The following is a 13,688-nucleotide window of genomic DNA, read 5'->3' as shown; positions in this document are numbered from 1 at the left end:
GAGACTGAGTGAATCACTTGAGGAACTTGGTTTTCATTTTCAAAATCATTTGAAAACTTCCGGAACAAAAGTTGAATAAAGATCGGGTGATTGGTGCTCTAATTGCTGTTCTGTCTTTCAACAGCCCAAGGCAAGGAGAAGCAGTGTCTCGTGGGAATCAGGGGTAAGGGTAAGCCATCGTGCCAAAGATTATTTAATCTGAGAGAGAGTACATATACCTTTGTTAACGACCAAATTTGGTAATTCAAGGATCGGATGTAAAGGAGGAATCGAGATGGAAATCGAGATAGAGATTGTCCCGGAAATAGAGTGAAGATCGGCTAAAGTCCCAATCGGCTATGACTAAGATCGGTAGAGTTCGAGTCGGACAGGGTTAGCCGATTGAGCCGAGTCCGACAATATGACATGGCATATGTTGTCGGGTTAGGTTGACGTGCTTCATGATGATTGCCACGCATGGATAGAGTCCTGAGAAGGCAACTGTATCTATTAATTAGGATATTTTATGTAATTTCCTTAGAGATATGTTTGGGCAAAAGTCTGCCGCAAAGACTTATGGTATCTTATAGTTTGTTAGAAATAATAGTCGTGTCCGATATGGACATATATTGTAATTCTCGGGTATAAATAGACCCGAGCCCCATGTAAACAAACTAACACATGTTCAATACAATCTCGGCGCATCGCCACCCTTTCTACTTTTGTTTTGTTTCGACGAGTTCTTGCTTTCGGGTTGAGCTGCATCGGTTTCGATCTTCAACAAGAGGTAAAACTTGTTATGGCAGCTTGTGTTCTCGGGATTAGTGCTTCCATTTTTATGACACTCTAATCTTGTTTATGTAATTCATCGAGTTATCATATATCTTACATAATCTCTGGCAATATCGCTATCTAACCCACAAGTGCCTGTGGCTCTCGTAGATCAACCTCTTCTTATTTTCTCCCGGTGGCACATGCCCCGCGACCATGAAGCTCACAATGGTTGCATACCACGGGTCAGAGTATGTTACTTTCAGCAGCATGTCATCTCGCAGATAGTCATTTATCGGTAGCTCCTGCATGTTAGTGATTTGCATACGCGACAAATGATCTGCAACAGAATTCTCTACTCCTTTTTTATCCTTAATTTCAATGTCAAATTCTTGGAGTAAAAGAATCCACCTAATTAGCCAAGATTTTGCATCTTTTTTAGTGAGCAGGTATTTTAGTGCAGCATGATCAGTGTAAACAATTACCTTAGCTCCCACTAAATAAGATCTGAATTTATCAATGGCAAACACTATGGCTAGGAGCTCTTTTTCAGTTGTGGCATAATTAAGCTGAGCTCCAGTCAACGTTTTACTAGCATATGCGATAGCATGGTGTTTCCTATCCTTAGTTTGCCCAAGAACAGCTCCCACAGCAAAATCACTTGCATCGTACATGATTTCAAACGGCAACGACCAATCAAGGGGTTGGTACTGAGATGAGTGATTCCTTAAGAATTTTAAAGGACTACATACACTCATCATCAAAGTCAAATGGAACATCCTTAGCTAGCAAAGTAGTTAGGGGTCTAGCGATTTTGGAGAAATCTTTTATGAAGCGCCTGTAGAACCCCCCATGACCCAAGAAGCCACGGACTCCCTTGAAATTGACAGGAAGTGGAAGCTGTTGAATTACTTTGATTTTTGCTCTGTCCACCTCAACTCCCCTTTCGGAGATTTGATGTCCTATGACTATTCCTTCACGAACCATGAAGTGACACTTTTCCCAATTAAGTACCAAGTCCTTTTCTTGACATCTTTGTAAGACCATGTCTAAGTTCTCCAGACATTGATCAAAAGTTTTACCATAGACTGAAAAATCGTCCATGAAGACTTCCATGATATCCTCGATCATGTCAGAGAAAATAGACATCATGCATCTTTGAAATGACGCGGGTGCATTGCACAACCCGAACGACATTCTTCGATATGCATACGTTTCGTATAGGCACGTGAACGTGGTCTTACTTTCATCGTCGGGATGGATGGGATTTGGTGATAACCAGAATACCCATCAAGGAAACAAAAGAAGGAATGGTTCGCCAACCGCTCAAGCATTTTTATCAATGAAAGGTAGTGGAAAGTGATCCTTCTTCGTAGCCTTGTTGAGTTTCCTATAGTCAACACACATCCTCCATCCCATGACGGTTCGTTGTGGGATTAACTCATTGTTCAAGTTTTCAATGACCGTCATGCCTCCCTTCTTAGGCACTACTTGGACAGGACTAACCCACTCGCTATATGTCATGGGATAGAGAGCACGGACCAATTTCCCTCCAATGAGACACGTAACGGTTGAGGAGGGGCATCGGATCTGAATTGCTTCTCATGAGAGCTCTCCTCCCCTCAACCATTTGTTACTCATGATGGTGGTCAACTTCTTCACCGTCTCTTTAAGCATAGCTTTATCGAGAGGATCATTAGAATTGACCTTGGTCGGTGGTCTCTTGTCGTAGGAATAATTCGAGGTGTTCCAACAATCATCAAAAAGATCCTCCTCGAATTGAATGGATTTTCCGGAGGATGAATTTCTTTTTCCTCCGGCTCCTGCGACTGGGATGAGGATTCAGCAGTAGAGTCGGATTCCGACTCGACGTGCAGAGGTTCCTCATGGATAATCTCGACCTCTGGGATTGCTTCGCTTCAGCCGAAAGAATCGTTCTCTAAGATCATATCTAAGAGTTCTCTTCCTTCAGTAGTTGTCTTGTGTGCGAATGATCCTCCGGCGGAAATATCGAGATTTTCAGCAGACTCCTTGTCTAATCAGTACCGAAAATGTTGTAACAACACATGGTCGGGTAAAGACAAGTCTGGGCCAGACTGAGTTAACAGTGAGAACCTGGCCCAGGCAGCACCGAGAGATTCCTTCTCATTCTATCGGAAAGAGAGGATGTCTAATCGAAGATTAATTACACGGGTTAGTGGAAAGAAAGTAAGGCAGAAATTGCTTCGCTTAAGCTCCTCCCATTCACCGTGGAATTTCTTGACAGACAGATTGTACCATTGCTTCGCTTCATCTCTAAGAGAAAAAGGAAACAATTTCCACTTAAAAGTTTCATGTGTCATGCCTACGACATGGATAGGCAAGAACACACTAGCTCAAAGTCCCGAAGATGGAGGTATGGGTTTTCACCGATACTACCAGAGAAGGTTTTCTCTCGAACCTTGCTATAAAGCCAGGACTGATTTCGTAGCCATCGGATAGGATTGGTTGTGAAGAACAGGATGGCTCAAAAAGATCAACCCGAGGAGCAGAAAGGTTTTGAATTGTGGGTTGCTCCATCATGGAAAGGAATAAAAGAAGAAGAAATAAAAAAAAAGATACAAGGATGACCTAGACTTGGATAAATTAACAACTAATGGGGTGACCCCAAAAGGATATCGAACTCAGGGAACGTGTGAAATCTATCTAAGGCTAAGACTATCCAAGGACAAAAACTAAAGGTAGGCAGGCTAGAGAGGACTTTCTATGTGTTTTAATTATCTAAGATAAGCAAAGATAATTTCCTATCTATTGCTTCAGGCACCGACCCCTGCTGGTCTGCCAGCGTGGTTCTGGCTATAGCTCTATGATGTATCCGAACGTGGAGGATTACCGGGACGGAATTCAGGCTGTCACCACCTATCGCCTACCTCTGACAAATCCGTGGGATACACAACAAACAAAGGTAGTCCCTAACCTAGACACCACGCCTAAGTTATTAATTACTACTCTAATACTTGCGTAGGAACCTCTTTCTCTATCCAGAGTCCTAGTTCTAGAGCACTTAGTACGAATACTAAACAATGAACCCGCAAATATGGAAATATATCTTACTCAGACTAAATAATTAAATAACAAAATAAAGGAACACAAATGCTTACTTAAAAGAAGAAGTTCTCCGAACCCGGCGCAGAGTGTACCGACAGCTCCGGTACTCCTCCAGAATTCCTCCTAGGAAGCTACACTCGTCGAGGTAGAAGTCGGATTAGCACCAAACTTCCGGGCACTCCTCCAGAGCTTCCCCTCACTCTCTACCTTATTCTAATGTACAAAAGATACAATAGAGCCTCTCGTAATTCAACTCAAAGTTGTGTGTGTTCGAATGTGAGTAAGCTCCTCCTTATATAGGCTCCAAAGGACGGTTAGGGGCATGGGAATTGTCCAAAACACCCTGCAACCACCTCTGGGAAGGAATCCAAGCTGTCCACATGGAAGCAGATGGCGAACAGCCGCAGAACAGGTTCGGCCAAACTGGTTGGTTCGGCCGAACCCAAAAAGTGTCCTCCCGGCCTCTCCTTTGGCCGGTAGGTTGCTTAATGGGCCCCCAATAACCTGGGCTATGTTTTGGCCCAATTCTAAATGGTTTTTATTGACTTATTGGGCCTCTAAACCGTGTAAATGCGTCCTGAATGCGCAGAGGTGCATTTTGTCACACGACGGATATATTTTCTCCTCAAATTACCTGCATACACATATTTCACCAACACTAGTGGAAATGATTAGTAATAATACCTACAACTAAGTTGGATACTATGTTTTATTTCATTATATCCCGGTATTGACGGTCAGATATTATGATTTAAGGACCATCAACAGCCCCAAATTTTCAGACTATTCTGTGTATTAAACCCCTGTCCAAGACCAGCCATGATACACAAAACGATAAGTAATACACAGTTCCAAATGTAAATAAAGCGTAAATACTTACAGAAGAGGCACTTAGTCCTCACATCGAAAAGAAAGCAGCAGCATCGGAAAAGGCGATCATAGCGGGGCTTCAGCTCCACTCCACAGGCAAAACTCAACTGGGTCTGAGCCTTGGTCCTCTAACTTCGTCTTCAGCTCAGAAGCACTACACTTTTGGAAAAGGGGGAATAATAGCAAGGCTGAGTACAACCACCGTACTCAGCAAGCCACACAAACGATGCAGACGTGCAAGGGATTCAAGAATGGCTTGTGGCTATTTGCATAAAGGCGGTTGTAAAACATTTTATTGAGTAAAACAGTAAAACAGTTGATTAATTAAGGTAACATTATATCTCCACTGAACAATGCTACACCACGCTGAACAGGCCCAACCAACCTACCTGAATTACAGTGTATTGAGTCGATTTGTTAGGGGTGAGACTAATCATGGTGATTCTGGTCGATCGCCCATAACCGCAGGCACGGCTATTCAAATAGTTTTACTCTGGCCATAGATGCACCACTGTACCCACAAGACACAATCCACCAGCATGTCATCGCACCTGGCCAAACACATCACCATGTCGAGTGATTGTGACAAGACCCTTCATATAACCCCCTCTGACCAAGCACACCACACCTCAGGTTTCACCCCCACTCCCCACGGGCAGCGGGCAGTCCACTCTCATTCCTAGGTGAATCCGGAAGCGACAAAGGCCGTCGCAGGGCCCATCCCGCTCCATCACGCCCACCCTCGCCTGGATGCGTCAGCCAGAGAAAATCTATACTTCAAGTCTGGAAGTTACCCATTCCCGCTTGTGGCAAGCGTTGTATGTCTTCCAGTGCATCCCGCGAACCGGTTCTTATTTGCCATGGGTGCGACTAGCAAAACCATGCACCCATAGCCCACCATTCAGTCACATTTTAGTTGGATAATTATGACCAATGAAACATGGTCGGATGTCTCGAGCACGCAACTCGTCGTGATACTAAAAAGGTATAATACTACAATTATCCCATCAACTGAGTTAGTGGTAATTAAGCATGGCTAAGCATATAGTTCTAGCTAGGTCATCAAAGTAACACAAGCTAGTCGATTTATTACCCAAGGTTGACAAAGGACAGATATCAAATAATATGGCACAAGCAAGCAGATAGGTAAAGCTTGTTCCCATGTAATTAGCAAAACATGCATCTTTATTAGCCCATTGGCCCGCTGCGCTCGCCGGCCACACTGACGGCCACACTCACCGGGGTCAAAACCACCGAAGGACCTCAAGCGAACGGTTTTGTAAGTTGAGCCACGCCCGGTATCTGGTTTTGCAGTTGAGTAAATCCCTTGTGTACACATGAAAACTCACCTAATCCCTTCTATACCCTCGAATTTTACACGATCCTCTGTGTACCCCTGAAATTTCGCTTTGATCCCTTCCATGCCCCTCCCGTTAAGTTTCCATTAGATACGTTGCTCAAACCGTGTATTGTGTTGTCAGAATTTTTAGAAAATACCAAAATGCCCCTGCCAACCCAAACTAAAGTTCCCCTTTTCTTCTCCCTCATCCTCTTCCATGCGAATGGCCTCTGCACGCCGCCGTCCCGCTGCCCTCCGGCCACGCCGGTCGTTGTCCAGCCGCCGTCTCGCCGCGCGGGGCGCCGTCGTCCAGCCGCCCTCCCGCTGCGCAGGCATCGCCGGCCACCGCCCTCCCGCCGCAATGGTCGCCGGCCACCGCCATCCCACCGCGCGGGCGTCGCCGGCCACCGCCCCTCCCGCCGCGCAGGCGGCCGACCACCGCGCCCCCGCCGCATGGGCCGTCGGCCGCGCGCGCTGTCGTCCAGCCACCACCCCTCCGGCCGCGCGCGCCGTCGTCCAGCCGCCGTCACGCCGCGCGTTGCGCCGCCGGCCACTGTCCTCCCACCGCGCGTGCCGCCGGCCACCGCCCCTCCGGCCGCGCGCACCGCCTTCCAGCCGCCGTCACGCCGCGCGGGACGCCGTCGTCCAGCCGCCCTCCCGCCGCGTGGGCGTCGCCGCCCACCGCCCTCCCGCCGCGCGCGCCGTCGTCCCGCTTTCCGGCCGCGCGCGCCGTCGTCCAGCCGCCGTCACGCCGCCACCGCCCCTCCCGCCGCGTGGGTGTCGCCGGCCACCGCGCCCCCGCCGCACGGGCCACCGGCCGCGCGCGCCGTCGTCCAGCCACCGCCCCTCCGGCCGCGCGCGCCGTCGTCCAGCCGCCGTCACGCCGCGCGTTGCGCCGCCGGCCACCGGCCTCCCACCGCGCGTGCCGCCGGCCACCGCCCCTCCGGCCGCGCGCACCGCCTTCCAGCCGCCGTCACGCCGCGCGGGACGCCGTCGTCCAGCCGCCCTCCCGCCGCGTGGGCGTCGCCGGCCACCGCCCTCCCGCCGCGCGCGCCGTCGTCCCGCTTTCCGGCCGCGCGCGCCGTCGTCCAGCCGCCGTCACGCCGCCACCGCCCCTCCCGCCGCGTGGGTGTCGCCGGCCACCGCGCCCCCGCCGCACGGGCCACCGGCCACCGCCCCTCCCACCGTGCGGGCCGCCGGTCGCCGCTCCTCTTGCCGCGCGGGCTTTGCCGGCCATCTCCCTCCTGATGCCACTCTAGCTGGCACTCTTCCATCTACAAGGGTGTTTTAGACATTTGGAACCACACATAACGTGAAAATGAAGGAAACCTAACGGGAGGGGCATGGAAGGGATCAAAGCAAAATTTCAGGGGTACAGAGAGGATCGTGTAAAATTCGAGGGTATAGAAGGGATTAGGTGAGTTTTCATGTGTACACAAGGGATTTACTCTTTGCAGTTGGGGGATGATTTTGTAACTTGATGACAAGTTGAGGGACCTTCGGTGTACTTTTCCAGAAAATTTTCTTCTTCCCGCCTGCTGTGGGCCTTTTTCTCTTGGGCTTTTTTTCTCCCACTCATGAGCCATGGGCTTTTTTTTTGTTGCCAAAAAAAATCAGCAATCCGACCAAACGAGGCCCCGTTTAGTTCCCAAAAATTTTTCCCAAAAACATCACATCGAATCTTTGGACATATGCATGAAGCATTAGATGTAGATAAATGAAAAAACAAATTACATAGTTAGGGAGGAAATCGCGAGACGAATCTTTTGAGTCTAATTACTCCATGATTAGCTATAAGTGCTACAGTAACCCACATGTGCTAATGACGGGTTAATTAGGCTTAAAAGATTCATCTCGCGGTTTACAGGCGAGTTATAAAATTAGTTTTTTCATTCGTGTCCGAAAACCCCTTCCGATATCCGGTCAAACATCCGATGTGACACCCAAAAATTTTCATTTCCTCAACTAAACACACCCCAAATCGACTTGCGCGCACGGTAGTTCACGTAGTGCGCGAGTAGCGGAGCAGGATGGGAGACACGTGTTTTCATCATACGGCTAAAAAAAATGACTGAAAACAACAAATTTTCAGCTGTTTGCCCCATAGACAGTCCCTAAATATAAAAAAAAACTAATTACACAGATTGGGCGTGAATTGTGAGTCGAATCTTTTAAGCCTAATTGCTCCATGATCTGATAGTGTGGTGCTACAGTAATCATTTACTAATGACGGATTAATTAGGCTTAATAAATTCGTCTCGTAATTTATAGACGGATTATGTAATTTGTTTTATTATTAGTCTACATTTAATACTTCAAATGTGTGTCTGTATATCCGATGTGACACACCAAAACTTTACACCCCTGGATCTAAACTTAGCCTAAATCTCTTTCCGTCTTTTCAATGACATATTGTTCCTTTTTACTATATGTCATCTACCAAATTTTATCTAATCTTTTCTGAAGATGTTCTTAATCTTTTATGTCAGTTATAAATTATTTGTAAATTATTTAATTAATTTGGAATAGTATTTTCCTTAATAGGTTTAAATTAATTAAATCTTGTAAAATTCGTAATTAATTCATATGAAGTCGGAATGAGGTCGTTCGAGTCTCTAAATTCATCTAAATTCATGCTCTAAATGTTTGTTTACTTTATATGTACTATTTATTTGGAGTTTCTTAGTCTTTTTACTCGTTTTTCATGTTAACTTGTCGTTTCCGTCTACATGTTTGTTTACTTTATATGTACTGTTTATTTGGAGTTTCTTAGTCTTTTTCCTCGTTTTGCCTGTTAGCTTGTTGTTTCCGTCATTGCGAAGGTTTGCGAGTGTGTTGGAAGTGTTCTAGAAGATTAATTGATGACCGATTATTGCAAGGCAAGTCACACATATCCCAAACACAATCCTTTCAGCATGCTGATCTTATATTTAAATTTTCTATTTATTTCAAATGCGCATTTATTTTCGAATGTCACCGGCTGGTGTGAACCTATTCCTTTGTTATGGCCACTTTGCATTAATTACTCTATTCTTTGATACCTTGGGTTATAATTTGTCTAGTTGGACTTATATATTAGTTTAGCTAGATATTAGATATAATTGCTTAGCCATGCTTAGAAATATTAGCACATGATTGGGATAACTAATGTTTCACTATTACTTAATGATGGATATTTAATGGTAGCTCACAATGGTCAATCATGATTGGTTAATTAATTAATTGCCAACTACTTGATAATGGTGGATTATGAGCACATGGTTTTGATGGTCGTGCTCATGACAATTAAAGACCGGTTCGCGAGCTTCGGTTGTGAAACATTAACCGTGCCAACCACAAGCCAGCGTGGGCAACGGCTTTACCTTTTGATTGTCACAGTTTATACGAATAACCGGCACCGGTTTTTCAACCACAGGCAGATCCATCAAAAGATCACACCACCATTCTACCTCAACAATAGTTGTATCTAGTGCCATCAGCTCTGCTTTCATGGTTGACCTCGTCTAAATGGTCTGTTTGCAAGAATTCCATGAAAAAGCACAACCACCTAGTGTGAAAACATATCCACTAATGGCTTTGATCTCATCTACATCAGAGATCCAATTAGAATCACTATGTCCCTCCAGTACCGCAGGATACACAGTATAGTGAACCCCAATTCCATAGTACCTTTCAGATAGCGCATCACTCGCTCAAGCGCACGCCAGTGATCATCTCTCGGATTAGAGGTAAACCGAATCAACTTGCTCACAGCAAAGGAGATGTCAGGCCTAGTTGCACTAGCTAGGTAAATAAGTGAGCCGATGATTTGGGAGTATTCCAATTGATTCCTAGCAATTCTCTTGTTCTTGCGAAGCAACAAGCTAGGATCATAAGGTGTTGGAGAAGGCTTACTATCAATGTAGCCAAAACGATTCAGGATCTTCTGATGTGGACTAGGGTTCCCGATCTTTCAAAAGGTTATGATAAACAAATCGATCCGACTTCTGAACGAATACGCTCTTTGTTGGTATTTCTTAATGACATTACTAGAAATATAATTCCCAGCAATGGCGCAAAAATACTCCTGGTATATTATGGTTATAGAGTTCATCTGCAAGCGCACAAATATACCATTGTAGCATTTCACCCGAGAGTATTCCAAGGGTATCGTATTTATTTTATCCCGTGGGAAGATCATATAGAGAGAACATGACTAATAATTTATATATTACTTGTGATAATCATATTCTAAGCAGGGGTTAAGATAATCCAAGGGTAGAGTGACACACAAGCATTAGCTACTCATTCTCATACTATATTATCTAAGCTAAGTGGAAAGAAAAGAAAGAAAAGAGAAAGATAATCTATTCCTTTACTTCTAATATACATAGTATACATACATTCTAGTTAACCGATATACTAGCTAATACCCTCTATCCGATGCCCTCCTGGTACTTCGAGAAGTCACCCCTGACTGCCGAGTTCCTTACGACAGCCCGTCATGGCCATACAACCGGGGCTAAATACGGAGGAATACCCTCCCTAGGGAATTAACTTAGAATTATATACAGGCGCGGAGGAATACCCATACTGAGCTGTTACCATCAGCGGCCCACCTCTCATCCGCAGCATATAACACCAAATAATGATATCCCGTAATCTAGACACCACGTCTAAACTACCAGATACCACTCTGATATCATTGTCAAGACATAGAGTAATTGCAGAAGCAAACATTATACCCGCACCAAAGCATGTCCCAGATAAGCTAGCCGTATATTCAGTATAACATGAACATAATGTAAAGTAGGCATTCATATACTTGGAAAGTATTTCAATACCATAAATGTATATAGAAGAGTATTCTAATAAAAGTACAAAGCTTACAAAAGATAAGAGAAAAGCTACTAGAGCCATACCCGAACTTTTCCGAAGACTTCTGGACTCCTGATTTCTACTCTATTCCTATTCCACCAGCTAGATACTACTAAACTAAACTTTGAGAGTATGAGAAAGCTTGCTTGAGGTGTGTGAGTGAAGTGAGGAGAGGAACTCCTTAAATAGGCTGCCAATGACGGTTGTGGCAGTTGGAATGGTCAAAATTGCCCTCCAACCGTCATCGGGGAGTGATCCACGCCGTCCAGCCGAAACCTGGATCCAACTGTGCTAAGGAGGGTTCGGCTGGCGGCCTTCTCTGTTGCTTCTCTTCGCAGACTTGTGAATTTTGGCCCAATTCATCGTGTCAATTCTGAGTTCTTGGCCCATTCATACATAAGTCTAATTCTCGACATTGTCCGATTAATTTATCGTCTATGTTGATGTCGATTCTCCTCCACTTTATTGTCATTCTCTGCAAAAAAGGTTAGTAAACCTAATACTAGTGGAATATTATTATTCTAATATATATATATGCATTGCAAGCATCACTAGTTCTCTATTTTGGTAATATTGACGGTCAAAATTGGTCGATAATGACCGTCAACACTCTTGAGCCCCACAATCACAACACGACGTCTCCTCTGGTTATCACCCGTGTCGAAACGTGGATGACCTCACCAAGAAGGCTAATCCCTGTTTGCGAATACAACCAAAAATGCAGATGAAAGATTAAGCCCACAAGTTGGGGTCTTACAAACCAATCTAGCAGGGAATCTGTTCTTGACAGAATAATCTAAGCAAAACTCGACTCTAAACTATTACGGCTCCTGAATAAATATGATTAGGGACGTCCTACGGCTGCCCTAGAGTGCACACTCCCTTAGGCTAAGCCCACGACAAAATTACAAGGCCCAAAACCCAAATCAGATTCGAACTGTATGAGGTACGTGGCTTGTTTTGCATATTTCCGGCAGCTCGGTAGGAATTTTGACGTAGGATCAAATCCATCTGAAAGTAGACTCTATAAGCTTTCCAACAAGTTCTCATGAGCCCCAAAATTCCTTCTAGATCAGCGGCTAGGTCCATTTGAAGTTGATGCTGTCAGGAGGCCCGAATCTGAATCCGAAACGTGTAGAACTTTATCTCTTATCTTCTATGGACCAAAAGTGACGTCGTGAGATGGAAGTGTACATGGAGAAGGTCTTGGTTTGGTCCCCAATCAACTTCTTTACTCATCTATGCATTCCTTACGCTCGGTTCTTTCGCCCAAGCAAGTACTTCTACAAACGAAAACACACGAAACTCACTGTGTAGCAACATTTGTTCAAATATATAACAAGTAAACCTAATATAGAACATATGCACATTTGGTTTATTAATACATAAGGTAGTCATGGTTATATCCGAGCTAGTTGTGTCCTCATCATCTTCTCCACATAATGGGACTGCAAGAGAGTAATCCCATTCTCACCTCTAATTAGCTTAATGTTTAGGATAATATCAGCTACTCCCAAATTCTTCATATCGAAACTTTGAGACAAGAATGATTTAATCTCATTTATCACCTCAAGATTTGTCCCAAAAATTAGTATGTCATCAACATACAAGTACAAAATAACTCCCTCACCCCACCATAGCAATGGTATACACATTTATCTGTCTCATTGACTGCGAAGCCTGCGTATATCAATGTTCTATCAAATTTCTCATGCCATTGCTTAAGAGCTTGTTTCAGACCATACAAAGATTTCAACAATTTGCACACCTTGCCTTCTTGACCTTCAACTACAAACCCATCAGGTTGATCAATATAGATCTCCTCATCCAGCTCTTCAATAAAAAAAGCTGTCTTAACGTCCATTTGATGAACAAGAAGTCCATGTGAGACTGCTAGGGAAAGTAGCACACGAATTGTGGTCAATCTAGCAACAGGTGAATGTCAAAGAAATCATCGCCTTCTTTCTGAGTATAACCCTTAGCAACAAGCCGAGCCTTATGCTTTTCAATAGTACCATCAGGCCTAAGCTTCTTGTTGAACACCCACTTGCACCCCACAAGTTTACACCCATAGAGTCGCTCTGTCACCTCTGAAGTCCCGTTAGCAATAATGGAATCCATTTCACTACGGACAGCCTTCTCACAGTAGTCTGCATCAGGAGATGCATATGCTTCTGAAATTGACTTAGGAGTGTCATACACGAGGTACACAGTGAAATCATCGCTAAAAGACTTAGCTGTTCTTTATCTCTTACTCCTCCGAGGAGCTTCATTGTCATCCTCCTCAATGACATGTTCATGCATATGTTTATTTGTTCTGATGGTGTGGTGTGATTGAACAGGGAATTATTTCAGAGGATTGGCTAGAAGTACTATGTGTATCCTTCATTGGAAAAAAAACTCTCAAAGAAGATAGCGTCACAAGACTAATTGTACCAACATGTATGTCAGGTACCACAGATTTAACTATTAAAAATCTATAAGCAATGCTATAATGAGCATATCCTAGAAAGACACAGTCCACAGTCTTATATTTAAGTTTGTGATTCTTCGTTACTGGTACATTGACTTTCGCCAAGCACCCCTTGTGCGCAAGTAAGAAAGTGATGGTTTTCTCCCAATCCATATCTTATGATTCGAGGTCAACAATGTCTCCTCGCACCATGCCTTAGATAGTCTCGCGGTGTCCAACATGACATTCTTCTTTTAAGTTCAAACATTTTTATCCCATTGTCACGCACATGCATTTTTTCTATTTAATATTAAATGACCCATGCAACGCTCA

This window comes from Oryza sativa, chromosome 6 (genome assembly GCF_034140825.1).
Source record: "Oryza sativa Japonica Group chromosome 6, ASM3414082v1".
Taxonomy (NCBI): Eukaryota; Viridiplantae; Streptophyta; class Magnoliopsida; order Poales; family Poaceae; genus Oryza; species Oryza sativa.
This window is presented reverse-complemented; position numbering follows the sequence as displayed.